This window comes from Thamnophis elegans, chromosome 4 (genome assembly GCF_009769535.1).
Source record: "Thamnophis elegans isolate rThaEle1 chromosome 4, rThaEle1.pri, whole genome shotgun sequence".
NCBI classification, from domain to species: Eukaryota; Metazoa; Chordata; class Lepidosauria; order Squamata; family Colubridae; genus Thamnophis; species Thamnophis elegans.
In genome coordinates, this window is record NC_045544.1 from 93,688,803 (window position 1) to 93,704,305 (window position 15,503).

The window sequence follows — 15,503 nt, forward strand, 5'->3', positions numbered from 1 at the left end:
GTAACTTTTCTTTGTTTGGTGGGAACTTATGATCCAAGAGATTGAAAACCTGAAAGACTTACACCACGGGGCAAAAGATTGGTTGTAATTTTGTTCCTCCACAGTGTTACTCCTTTTCTTAATTCCCATACTTGGCAAATAGACTGAAGTTGCATCTTAGATTATCTAATGGGACATAGTGGTAGATTAGAAACTAATATGGAACAGTTAAAGTGATGAGTATTTAACAATTTTGCTTCAGCCTTCTTTTGAAAGTTTGCACTACTAAGATATTTTTTCCCCATTGGAACAAATGTTTCTGTGGAGATCTCGCCTTACAAAGTTAATTCTCTCCCCCCTCCTTCTGAATGAAGACAGTCCAAATATGAGTTCTGAATATCAGTTTGTGTGTGAAAACACTGCAGAACCTTTTGAAACAATTCTTTAGTTTTAATGCCTTGAGTGAAAAATATTAACCTTTTTGGTCATTCAGATACTGTGTTATTGAGACAGGACTCCATGTGAGTTCTCTCTTATCAACAAAAGACAGAACTTTAGTTGTCACCCAATTACAATCCTAGCCTCTTCTTGCATCCTCATTAGCTGCTTGATGTTCATAGCTTAGCAGGTTTCTCCTTCTCAGTGGGGAGGAAAATATTTACCATCAGGTATCTACCTTCCCATGAATTTCATTTTTAACCTTCTCTTCCTCTTAGGACATCTTTTCTTATCCTGGGTCACTGGATCAGGGTATTTCACTGTTAGTTCGAGTCCCACCTTAACCATGAAAGCCAGCTAGATAACCTTGGGCTAGTCACCCTTTCTCAGTCCATCTAACCACACTGAATTGTTGTTATGGAGAAAATAGGAGGACACAGGTATGTTGTATATGTTTGACATCTTGGGTTATTTGTAAAAATAATAAAGGTAGGACACAAATAAAATATTCCAAGTGGTACCATTGTTTGAACCCTATCCTCCTGGGTGAGATGGTGAACAGGGATATCGGAGACAACAAACATTATTTCAATCTACAGAATACACAGAAAGCAAGTAGGGGAAATGCCAGTTTTCAGTCATTAAGGACTTTAGGTGGCGCAGTGATTAGAGTGCAGTCCTGCAGGCTACTTCAGTTGACTGCTAGCTGCAATTCAGCAGTTCAAATCTCACTGGCTCAAGGTTGATTCAGCTTTCCATTCTTACAAGGTGGGTAAAATGAGGACCAGGATTGTTGGGGAAAATATGCTGACTCTGTAAACCGCTTAGAGAGGACTGTAAAGCATTGTAAAGCAGTATATAAGTCTAAGTGCTATTGCTATTAACAGCAGTTTGCATTGAGTCCGACAGACTAGTTGTTCTTTACTTGTGGTTGTGCACTAAGGCTAGTGGTAATTTTTAGCGCTTAAGAGAAGACAGGAGTTCAGAAGCATCCTATTGTCTGTTACATAATGGTGCTTGTGTGCTTTAGGCAAGAGGGGGAAGTTTATTTAAATGTTTCATTTAATTGACATGTGAAGGGAATTTAATCAGTTTGTATTTCCTGGATCAATATGACATTATTGCTTCCATGCTGAAACCTACATTTCCAGATTTTTAAAAATGCAGTTCATTTGCTATTATTAAATCTAAGAATAAAATAATATAAAACAAAACTGAAGAGAAACCCCAGGTGTTGCTCTAATGCACATGTATGTATTTGTATATGTTGTGCCATACATGATGTATCTGTGCATGTATAAAATATGCAACTAAGGGAAGCACATAGATAGTGAATATGTGTATGTATATCAAATGCTATGGAGCCCTTTAATTAAACAATGCGGATGCATATGGAACTGGGACAGAATAATAAAGGTTGGATGTGTGAGCAATTGAGAGAACAGTGAGTGCAACGGCTGCAGTCTGTGCAGTGTCTCTGTTTGAAAGTCACATGACAAAGATCAATAGGGGCATTCCGCTATCTCCATTGATTGTTCTCCTTCGAGCCAGGCAGTGCTATCAGCATGTCTGGTTAGTGATTAGGTAGTGATAGTAGAGTCTCCTTGGATATTGAAATAGCTATCGGTGTTGCTATGCTTGCCTTAGTTTTGGCAGTTACCGTGCATTTTTTATTTGGTTACAGCTAGAAAGGCCTGGAACCTTTGCTATGACAATATAACACTATCATTACGGTGCAACAGGAAGTAGCATTGAAGTCTGGAATATAAATGAATCAGTCCTGAATTATAAAGAACACCTCTGATGCAACACAAGTAAATAGTTTAGTAATCTCTGATTTATTTTATGTGTGTGTGTTTCTGGGTGGATGTTAATCTCCAGAAGATAATAGTTTGTTTGGGGTGTTACTTTGCTGTCCACTCAGTTCTTGAATCATAGCTTATAAAATACTTGGGAGTATTTGGGGGAAAAAATTGTAGAAATATTTTTGTTCCAGGTCCTTTTTAGTGTAATTCAATGACCAGCTAATTTTTATTTATCATGAACTGACTTATTAGATTTTGCTCTGGCCACAAATTACTCAACATTTTAGAGCTGTCATACTGTATAAAATGTATCTAGGATCAGTCCAAGTAATAATTTGGAGACTCAGGGTTGAAAAACTTGAAGGGAACTACCCTGTTCAGTTCAATTGGTAGTCTGATATTTAATAACAGAAAATAATGCATTTATAACTCCAAGAAAGATTAGCTATCATCTTGGAAGCTCTAGTTATAAATGTTTAGTGGCAACAGGTGTTAAGTATATTTTTGCACTTTTATGTTGTATTTTTAAATTGATCCAGCAGTCTCTGAGAGAGACTAATAATTGTCAGAAAGGAGGAAAATAAACTTGGATTCCTCATAGTGCAAACAGCAAGTTCTGAGGGTTTCTCCTCCAGCAGGATTATGACTTGAAAGCAAAATCTCTCATTTCCTACTAAATGTTGTCCTGCAGGGGGAAGATTGAAGCAAGATGTATAGGTCAGACAGCTTTTATTAATCAACTGTTAAGAACGCTGACATAATTCTGTCTAACAAATACAGCTCTTTTAAACCACATCAGTGCAAAAATCAGTAAAGGTATCACTGACTCACCCTCTAGTACATTCAACAATGGCTGTGACTCCAATAATTATTCACCCACTCTGTCATGACACCATAGTCCAAAGGCCTCAATTGCATACATACATACATGCATGCATGCATACATACATGTGACTGTCTTCACACTGCAAACCACAGCATATAAATAGTTTGATGTGCCATTATTTGAATGTTACTCCTTAGAACAAACTGCTGTCTTTCATACTTCGATTCCCACATCTGAAAGTGTTTTGCCTTTCAAAAGTGGGTGGGGAAAGACAGGAAGAAGTTGAGGTCTATAAACATATCTGGGAAGGCAAGAGAACTAAATAAAGTGCATGAAATGTGGCACATTACTCACTTCAGTAGAGGAAGAAAGGACTGGTTATGTCCCACCTAAGTGAGACTAAACATTTCTCAGTGACAAGCAATATTGTGGCTGCGAACGTTCTGCAGCAAAGTTGTTGAGTTTCATGTTTCATCAGTTCAATGGAGTCTGTGTGCTGGTCTATTGTGGTTCAGTAGTTGTCAGCAGTCAAATAAGCATTGCTCTTTCCTGGTTTAATCAGTCTATTACATTCCGTGTCAAAACAATAATGTCAGAGGAATGATTGTGCTGACACTGTTGATTAGCACTTTACATTTAGCAAGTGATGTTTCTAGAAAATCACATAGTACCCCAGAAAATTAAAAGAACCCACATCTTTCCAGGCCAACTCACAGAGATGAGATGACATGATTTGCAATTTGTCAGCTCCCAGGAGATGATGGGTCAGAAGTGCTTAGACCTTATGAGAAAGTTAGAAATGCTTCCAGTTTGCTGTACTGTACTTTTACATTCTTTGAAACGGATTTTGTGGAAAGGAATCACTCAGCTTAAAATGATGCAGAGAGGCGTTAACATTTAGAGTCTCCCTCTGAGCTTAGAAAAAATGGTGAGAGGTTCATGAAAAAATAATTAATTCAATATTTTGTGGCTTCACCTCTTAACAGAAGAGACTTCTTGGGGAAATGTTCAAAAAGCATATTTGAAGAAAAGTAAGGAATAAAAGTAATTGGTCATTAGATTTCCTTCCAGTCTATTTGATCTTCACAGGGACCTCTTTCATTTCTCCCATCAATATCTGCCTTTGATTTTTAAAAGCACCAGTATTCACAGTATGTTCTTCATTTTTTCAAAATATGAATATTATCCTGAAATGTGTTTTCTTTACATGCATACTACTCTACTCTTTAGAACGTGACTTAACTTAAAATATACTTTACAAATGTACTTTTTAAGTGGAGAAACAGTTCCCCAAATTGGACAGATGAGAGCCAAGAAATAATTATGCTGAGATCCACATTTAATTTGGGAAGTTAAATCAAATCAATTCCTATAGAAATGGAGATCTAATAAATCTTCACTAAAGACAGGATCGTTTCTATTCAGTGATACAATGAAAAAATGTAGCTGCCTGGAAGAACACATGTATTCCATGTAAAATTGTCCATGTTCAGTTCCTTGGTATCTTTTTATCCCTTTGAAAGAGGAACACTTAGTATTTCACGCTGATGGTGAAATAGACCAATGGGCTGAGTCAGTATAGACTAATGGATAAACCAATGGATAGAACAATGGTATGAGTCAGTATAAGCCATCTGTTCAAGTTCAGTCAAGCAAGTATTTTATATACTATATGTGGTGAAAGAAAATTTATTCGGAGGCGATGGCCAAATTTTGAACTTTCTCTTAAGGATTACTCATTTGCTCCCTTAGCATGATTTGACCCAATATTATCTTTTGGATGGTATGTTGATGGCAAATTCCTTCTGTTTTTGGGATAGCATGTGATGTCTCATTTATTTATTGAATTAAATTTATATGCTGCAAAATTTACCGAGACTTTTGGTGACTTAATAAAAATTCATGGTTTTAACCTATTCTCTTGAGCTACTTTATATTTTGTAGGGTTTTAAAATCAATTTTTATTAGTGGTTTTATTTGAGACATGATGTATTATATACCTTCAAAAATTGAATAGTTTAGTTTTCTTCTTGGAAATACTCCAAAATACTTTGCAGAAATCAAATTAATATACTCTTCCAAACCAGAAATCATTTTCAAAAAACAAAATATGGGGCAAAATTAATTTGATTATTATCTTTACCATTCATGTTTTCAGCTAAATGTACATTGTTACTGAGTGTGTTATAAATAAAAATATCACAAAAGAATGGGAATGCAGATGAAGTATATTGTAAACTTAAACTTTTAAGGATTAGAAATTGTAGGGATTTTGAGATATATAGTTTTACAGGTCATTCAAAATTTTATCATGGTTTCATTTTCTAAAAGCAGCATGTTTTTGGTTCCTTTTGCTTCTAACCAGGTAGAATATTTTAGTTTTGAACAGAATTTGACAATAGATCCAAAGCAATTTCTTCCATGGCATGATCTATAGCTGCAACCTTTATTTGTTCTAATTTTTCTCTCTCCATTAAATCTATCCTGTGTTATGTGAATGTACCAGTTTTACTGTGCGAGTTTTCCAATTATGCGTGTTGTCTTCCAATGGACTCGGTAAATTGGAGGTGGAGAGCCAAGGCAAGTTACCTACAACCCTAATGCTCATATGTGCAGCCTCCCAAAGGCCCTTCCTATTATTGCCAAAGATTGGTGATCATTCTTAGGCAGGAAATATTCAAGAACTGTAATATAAATCCCTGACATGATGGTTATTATATTTGAAAGAAGGGAATTAAATCGAGGCCCAACCAATGTAGAAGTTTCTACCTTCTTTGATTTTTATCCCATCTATTGCAGCTTCTTTTTCTACTCAGAATGTTTTCTGAAGCATGAAAAGATTCCCAACCCTGGTGTAAATAAATAGAAGCTAAGAAACAAACAGTAAAAGCTGAAGTGAGAAACAAATGCTGGAATACAGAAGCTGAAAAATCATAGTAATTGAAGCCATTCACAATTTTTGTCGTGTTTATGCTTTTTTAATTGCCTATGCAAAAGCTCTGGGCAGTGGAAAAAGATAGTTTATTCTATGTACAAGAAATGGACACTGTGTGCCCTCCAGATGTTGTTGCAGTTGAATTCAGCCTTAGGCAGAAGACTGGTGAGGGATTATGGGAGTTACAGATCATTAACAACTGGAGAACCACATGTTACCTTGAAATCTACTTGCAGCAACTACATCTGATCAAACGCTGTGAGACATATTTCAGAGTAAAGAATTGTGTGTTATAGCCTGTATCAAATGATTACTCGATAAGATGACTCAGCAAAATCAATCTTGAAAAGAATCTGATTTTTGGCACTTGCATGACTTATGGCTAACCACATCATGTGTCCTGCTGGATGCTTTGTAGCAAAAGCAGATACTTCCTGAGATACAATAGACAGCGTGTAGGCTGCATTTAGTTTGACTGGTCTCAAACTTTCCACTTCTAATCTTGGATAAATCTAACTTGATGTCATTGTTAGAACATTGCTGCAAATGTGAGTAGATATAAAGAGATCTGAGAAGGTTCTACTTAACCTTCTCTTGGATTAGAGTTGCCCTTTCCCTTTAGAAGAAGGATGCGATTCAGTTCTGATAAGCAAATAAAATATTTCAACTAAATCAAGATGGTCATCATCTGTATTCTAAGCCTGCAGCTGTCTCTCTTATCCTCCCTCTCCCTAAACTATACAAGATGGATTAAGGTATCTCTGAGACCAAACAAAGGACCTGAGTTTTGAGAATCCCAGTGGAGTCTCCATCACTGACTTACGGCCTGACCTTGAATAAATCTCTTGACCTCTTAGTGTTGTAATCTTCCTTGGCTGTTGAATTTGTTTCAAGAACAGGATCTCTCTGGGAAACAGATGCTGCACCAGAGCTGTGCTATCCACAATAAATACATTATGTACACCAAGATATTATGGTATAATTCTAGTTGGAAGGAAGTAAATCAGTTTTCAACACACCACTTCAAAGCCAGAGCTTGCTCAAAAGTGGTTAAAGAAATATGGGAGGAAATTATGTGTGCTCTTCCTGAAACAGGTTCCCACAATGAAGAAGCATCTGATCCTTGGAAAGGAAGGAGAGCAGCTGAATGCTTTTGGGGGGGGGGGGGATAGCAAGAAGACAACAAACTGTGAGGAATTTTTTCTTCCCCTTTTAGCAGCACAAAATATCTGAGTGTGGGATAGTAGCCAGTAAGTACCAGTGGTGGGTTTCAATTTATTTTACTACCAGTTTGCTTGTGTGTGCACCTGATCCAGGGTGAACCGGCAGAAACCCACCTCTGGTAAGTACCTTTAGCAGCCATACATATGTCTCTTCAATGTGCTTCAAACTCTTCTTAGAAGAATATTTTTACTAAAGTTGAAGTACCAGTACCTTACAATTTTGCCCTAATAACAGTTTTTAGTCTGAAAAGGGAAAGAGATGAATGGACAGCTGCTACAATGTCCTCTTAAGTTTGTTTCCATTGTATCATCCATCATTTCTAAAATAACTTTATAATAATTATTAAAATTATTTTAGTATGGAGTTTTGGCATGTCTCAATATATATAGAAAGAATATAAAGAACCTGTGTAAAATAAATGTACAAGAGTTTACTAAAGTCTAATGATAATTTCCTTTTTAAAATAACTACCGTAACTACAGAAGAACACACATTTTTTATGCCCTCTAGCATTCCATTTCCAAACTGAGGACATGCACCCTACAAAATAATATTGGCTGGGGATGATGGGATGCAGTCTTACAGATATGGAGATCATTGTGTTGGGAATATTTTAGTTCTCACATTTAGATACCAAGTGCTTTAAATTTAAAATTATATTAAAACTGCTTATGATTCATGTAGTCTAGCCTTAGGTATGACTTGCTGGCCAGTGAGATACTTGCTCTTCAACAGCTAGAATTCAAGGCATTCCACCCATGAGCCCAAAGACAAGAAGCAACACTTGTAGTCATTGGCTCTATCTGTAATGTAAAAAGCAAAACCATTAAACCCTCAACAACCATAAATTTGTCCAGCACCATATAAATCCAGCTAAATTGATAGCCATTATTTAATGCTACTGAATTCCATAGTTTAATTCAGTATTCATCACAGTGGTCAATATTGCTCCCTAAAGCTCAATGGGACTACCCAAGGGATCAATATGGTTTGTTATTGTTATTGTTATTGCTATTGTTATTATTGTACTATTAGTTAAAGTCAAAGGGACATTGTGGCTCAGTGGATAAGATGCTGAGCTTGTTGATCAGAAAGGTTGGCAGTTCGGTGGTTCAAATCACAAGAGCTGGGTAAGGGAGTGAGCTCCCATTACTTGTCCCAGTTTCTGCCAACCTAGCAGTTCAAAAGCATGTAAAAATGCAAGTAGAAAAAATAGAAACCACTTTTGTTGGGAAGGTAACAGTGTTCTGTGCGCCTTCGGCATTTAGTCATGATGGACACATGACCATGGAGACGTCTTTGGAACAGCGTTGGCTCTTTGGCTTTGAAATGGAGATGAGTACCACCCCCTAGAGTCGGGAACAACTAGCACATATGTGTGAAGGGAGCCTTTACCTTTTTATTAGTTAAAACAGTTAACTAATAACTAATTAAGTTATTTTAATATCATAAATGTTTGGGAGTCAATATACAATCTGACAATTCATCAAGGTGTTGATGAGTTAAACGGTTTGGAGACTTCTGATTTAACTGCATGCATCCTGCAGAAAAATGTATAAAATGGGGCTTCCCTTTCATTTGGAACCCTTCCGAATTGCTAGCCGGTAGATGATTACTAACAAAGAGTAGCAAAGAGTTGGTAGAAAATGTGGGGCAGATTATTTACAGAGCCTCTCCAAGGACGCAGGTGGGAAAATCTTTCCCAAGAGAAACAAGTTCTTGCCTTAAGAGGAATGCCATTCATCAAGATGATGGCAATGAATTGGCCTTGACTTTCAGACTACTTGGATCTCATCTTGTGCAAAAGGGCATCTATTCTCACACCTGGGAATGAAATATGGGGCTATGGCTGATTATCAAGGCTGGGAGGAAGTTATTTTTCTTCTCTGTCAATTGGTGAGTGACAAAGGAAGTACAAGAAACAAACCAGACAAGAACCCAAGCCTCTTCAGGAAAAGCTGATACTTCAGCTGTTCATTGCTAAAATGAAGGATTGAAAGAGGTAGCAAAATTCAGCAGCAGTTTTGAACATGTAATGCAGTTTCCCTCTTATCTCTGCAATGGTCAGAGAGGCATTAAGATAATTCTGTCTCTTTCCAAATATTTGTATTAATCTTAGGGGTGATAACAATACATGGTAATACTAACATCACAATTCAGTAGTGGATTCCTAACTGGTTTACTACTGGTTCTCTGAGAGGGCATTTTCCATGTGTGCTGCTCATTTCGCTCGTGTGTGTGCCATGCGTTGCTGCGCATGCGCAGTTGACTGAAAACTGTTCTGCGCATGTACAGAAACATGCCAGCAAAGGCAGAAGAGAACAGGTAACTCATTTTGGGGATGTGGCAGGCCTGGGTTGCTGCCAATTCCAGCGACCCTAGCTGCCATACCACTACCGGTTCAGCCAAACCTGTCTGAACCAGTAGGAACCCACCACTGCCACAAACCCACAACTTTCAGTTCACTGGAAGAAAAATTCTTACTAGCTGAGAATGCTATCTGAAAATTCTTGGAATTTTTAGACCTAACACCTGAAGAAGATCTAAAAATACTATTCTGGAGCATATACCAAGATGTATGTGGGCTTTTGAGAGCATGTCAGGGTTTCTTATAAAACAGCTGCTGGAGGAGGGTTCTTGCCTGGTCATAAAAGAGCCACCAAAGTGAGTGTGGTCCATCAAAAACTCAGGAAATTTACCAGAGGTTGAGTGTGCTTCCATCTAACACACTGAAATGTTTTGTTTTACAACCTTGATTGATCTCTGCCTTTTTTAATACACAAGCAGGTTAGTGAGATGAAAGCTTTGCAATATACAAATTTGTCTGCACGGAAGTGGTGTGTGTGTGTGTGAGTTTGTGTGTGAGAGAAAGGGGGGGAGAGGGGAGGGAGGGAGAGGGAGAGAAAGTCAAGATGGCAACCCCAAGCATGCAATAAATGTCCTGCTTTTTTTAATGTGCGTCATTAAGGATGTAAAAAAGAAATGGATCACAAGATTAAAGTAGCCATCTTGACTTTTTTTACACCTCCCCCTGACTCCTCTGGCATCATGCCAAATTTTCACTTTTTTAAAATTAAAAGAATCTAAACATTAAAGTCAGTTGGGGGCAGAAAGAGGGCACCACCATGAAGTTTAACCATTCCCTAAATCAACCTATCTTGTAAGTAGAACCGAGATGTGGACTTCTAAATAGCAATAGCACTTAGACTTATATACTGCTTCACAGGTCCTTACAGCCCTCTCTAAGTGGTTTATGGAGTCTGTATATTTCCCGCAACAATCTGGGTCCTCATTTTACCGACCTTGCAAGGATGGAAGGCTGAGTCAACCTTGAGTCACTCAGGATTAACTTCTCAGAGTGAGCAATGAGTTAGCCCTGCAGTACTACTTTCTAACCACTGCACCACCACCGCTTAATACTTTATCCACAGATCTTTGGGGCTTTTTCTATAAATAAACTGTTATTACAGCAACAGCAATGATCTATCTATCTGACAATAATAAATTTCTTGTAGAATAACTACTGGCCATATAAATCTTCAGATAACAGAAGTGGTTACTAAGTACTTGGTGTCCAGCTTCTGTGAATATTCTGGTTACACCCATCTTGACAGAATCTTGAGGATTTGCAGAGTTGCATTGCTTCAGAGAAATGCAGCATTGGTGATATTCTTAAAGACATTTGGCTTGCTTAATAATTGATATTGAGTTAAGCCTAGGTATTGAGTTCATCAGTCAACAGAATGGCATGGACCATTTTAGCAGGTTCCAAATAATAATCCCCATTTTTAAAGCAAGATTGGCCCTGTTTTTAATTCCACCTTCCAACCTTCACAAACAATTAACTTCTTGCATATTACAACATTTATAAAAAAAAATATCTACTTTGCATTTCGCACTTTCTCTTCCAAAATAGGAGGAAAAGAGTTTTTTAATTTCTATTTAAATATATTCAGCTTGTACTATTTGAGCTTATATGAAAACTGAAACAATACCCTCACCGTGAATTTTTATTTTTACAGTATTTTTCAATGCAATTTATAAAGTAAAAACAAACTTTCCTAAATGGTGCATGTAAAAAAAAAGTAAGAATCCCATGCACAAAAAAGCATAAATCGGGAGAAGATATGCATAACATCAAACATGCTGTGTGCAAGATTAGGGCCAGAAGAGCCGAGGTGGTGCAGTGGTTAGAGTGCAGTACTGCAGCCACTTCAGCTGTCTGCTAAGCTGCAGTTCGGCGGTTCAAATCTCACCGGCTCAGGGTTGACTCATCCTTCCCTCCTTCCGAGGTGGGTAAAATGAGGACCCAGACTGTGGGGGCAATATGCTGACTCTGTAAACTGCTTAGAGAGGGCTGAAAGCCTTATGAAGCGGTATATAAGTCTAACTGCTATTGCTATTGCTATACATAAAACATTCAAAAGAATACTGCTTTCACATTTGTGGAGAAACAATAGAGCCACCAGCATTCTTTGTGGGGTGTAGGGTTCCAGCATCCTAGCAAACAGAGGGAATAAACTTTGGAACCCTCATATTGTGCATCTGATTTTCTGAGTCACCCATCATTTCGACATCTCAAAGATATGCCTCCAGATTGTATTAAAATACTATGGGCAAAACTCCATTTTAAGTTTGGAATGCACTGATTTAAGCTATTTTTTTGTTTGCTTGTTTATTCCATTCATATCATTTCTGAAGCATTCATATCATTCTGAAGCAGATTAGTACACAAAGTTCAATATAAATCTTCAGAAAATGTGGCTTCTCCATCTCTGGAGCTTTTTAAGACCAATACCTTTTAAGAATTAGGTAACTGGTTTTCTTGCATATTTTTTAAAAAATGGAGTGGATAAATTTGTGATGTTCTTCGGATTCACATATATATATTATTCTATGAAATACTTAAAAAAATATCTGGTTATACATAGACCCAAATTAAAACTTCACTGAGAAGTTCTAATCCTATCAAAATCCTTCTCTTTCCCCCAGCATTTTTTTCTTCCTGATACTTTAATATTATATTTGCTATGTAGAATTTGTCCTTCTTTTTAAAAAAGTTGAAGTGATTCACCATAAAACTGACCTCTCTATATGGTAAATGCAATATGATGTATAAATATAAAACAGTAAAATTTATTACTACAGCAGCTAGTAAATGTAAATCAACAAAGTCTAAGTAAATAAATGTCAGGCACAAAAAACTGAGAACGCTTACCAATACTTAGTTCAAAGCATTGAAAACTTTATTATTGCTACCTATACACAATATTCTGGTCAACTAACAATCAGTGTCAAATTGGTGCTAGATGAGGGCCAGTGGAATTCACAGGAGCTGGACTTTGGTCTCTAGTGGGAGTTCAAAGATTCCAAATGATGATACATTTAACTCTGCCATCCAGCTTAACCTTCCAATCTCCTAAACACTTCTAATAGAAACCCATCTCACCTATATGGAAAGCTTGTTCTGTATGAAACATGGAAAACACTGCTACAAAATAAGTTCAGTAAGCTATAATGTACTTCTGTTTAGCATTCAAGCACTATGTCTACATGGAAAGTGTTGAATGTCAACTGATAGTAATGGAAAGATTTCTCTTTTCTGAGTCGCTCTTCCCCAACAAAATCAGGCCTTCAAATGCATCCCAGGGATCCTTTGTTGTATAGAGTTGCTTCTGAGATGGAAAATTTCTGAAAATATTATTCCTTGGATTGAAAATTAATTTTAAAAAATGGAAGCAATCTCCTATGACTTTTTTTGTAAAGCACATGCAACGGTGCCACAGTGGCACAGTGGTTAGAGTGCAGTACTGCAGGCTACTTCTGCTGACTGCTGGCTGCCTGTAATTTGGCAGTTCACATCTCACCAGGCTCAAGGTTGACTCAGCCTTCCCTCCTTCCGAGTTGGTAAAGTGAGGACCCAAATTGTTGGGGGCAATATACTTACTCTGTAAACTGCTTAGAGAGGGCTGTAAAGCACTGTAAATCAGTATATAAATTGGTGCTTTTGCTATTACCAATTAATGGTGGAGAAATTGATTTTCTGAATCTGGAGTTATAAAATTAAGCTTGCCTACTATTAAGTATTAAAATATTGGAAGCCACAACTCTTGTTAATTTTCGATTTGGGCAACTTTAGAATACACATATATAGTACCTTTGGCTGGATGGACCAACCTATAGCATAAGGGTCTAAATATAATAGTTGTATCTCTGGAAACAATTATATCAATTGGAAAACCATAGAATGTAATAGCTAAAAAACCTATTCCTTTTCCCATGTCAAATTAACTTTATAAGAAAATCCAATATTAAAAATTGAGGAAAAAATTGTAAAAATGGAAAAAACTGGATGAAAGTGGAGTATTGACTTCAGCCCAACTGATAAATGATGAGGATGAATTTTAACATATGTTGTGCTTTCAGATGTAATTATGAGATGTAACTCAGTGGCAATATTTACAACTACAGCATCTGTTAACATTTGTTATCTGATATTTGTTATCAATAAATGTTAAGAGATGAGAGGAATAAAGAATTCTTATCTAGATAATGGGAAAATGTTTTAATAAAAGTGTTAACAGATTTTAAACTACAACTTTTACAACAAAAATAATATTTAGAATTTAGACTCCATTACATTTATGTAGAATTCTCTAGTAGAGCATTTTGTTGGAGATGTATTAAGGATAATGCTTTTTAAAAAACCCATGTTTTTACAGCGATGAGTACTAAATTTGGGAGAAAATAGTGGACTGCATAAATATGACAAAATATAACATTTTCAGAGGATAATATTCCCTCGAATTCCATATCTAGTGCATGGCACTTGACAAATGGACAAAATAAATGTATTCTCCATCCCTTGTTTTATCTAAAAGACTGATATTGTAACTTGGAATGATAATTGTATGCCCTCATTTACTCAGTGGATTGAAGACCTAATTACACTTGCTACCCATGAGTGGATAACCTAACCTGTAGATGTAGAGTTTGCATAAATAAAGAAATATGGGGCTCATTTATATAATGTACAATAGGTTAAAATGGTAATCATATTAATGTAGAAATAACTGTAGTTATGTATACTTTCTGCTGTTTAAGTTGTACAAAATGGCAGAGCCAACTACACTATGCTTGTGAGACATCTGTAAAAAATTTCCACTCATTCAACTTGAAGAGCCATGCATGGAATACTTAACTAGGCCCATTATTGTGCTAATGAAATATTTATATATTGTACCACTACGCTGCCATTTTATTTTTTCTTCCCCATGTGATGAAAGCCTGCTCCAAATCTGCCGTCAGCCCCATTAATTACAGCTTCACATCACAAGTGAAATAAAAGCCATTTTTTAAAAAAATCCCAGCTCAAATGGGGACTATATATGTGTATATATTTTTCCTCCCTCTTCATTGCACTTAAGAATTTTCTTCAAAGTAGCAGCACAACAGATAATACATTTCTTGGTTAATTTATCCTGAAGGTTCTGGCTTTTGGGATTCTTCATAGTGCTTTGGAACTCTGTCTGCCTTCTTCAGAAAAATGGGAAATAGTGCCAAGATGAAGTACTGAGAATTTGTAAAGGTTTGCCAGTTCACAAATTAGAAACAGTATCTGGGCTTGGGATTTGGAAGGTGTTTAAAAACAGGAAAGGAAATGCTGAGTTTTCTCTCTGCTCCAGCTGTCAGGTTGGAATTAGCTGGTAAAATATTGCCATCTAGTGATGTCCTTTGAGTATGACATCAAGGAAACTGGTGAGAAATGTCAGCATTTTTAGATGAATTTGTCCATTTTAGGCTTCTCAGACTTTTAACTAAGATTAAGGTAAACTAAGTCGAAGTATACCAACTTCCTGATCAGTAACCTTTTGAACATTAGGAAATTTTCAAAATTTAGGTTCGAAATTAAAACAGTGATTGAAGATGATGTCCCATCAATTCAACATCAATTTTTACAGACCATACAGATGGATTTTCTCCATCTGTCCCCAAACTTCTCCTTCAGGTCTTTCAATGGTGAACCCATTGCTGATGCAGTTGATTCTGTACACTTTGTTGCTGGTGATTCTGTTCTTTTCTTTCACCATTTCCAGCATTTCTTCTGAATGCTAGATCTTTACATAATAGATCTGAAGTTTGATAATTTGTGTCTCAAGTTAGAGTTCTGCATTGATTTGTTTGCTTTCTTGACTACCTGTCGTTGTTGTTAGTCATGAAGTCGTGTCCGACCCATCATGAACTCATGGACAGTGTTCCTCCAGGCCTTCCTGTCCTCTACCCATGACCCGACAAA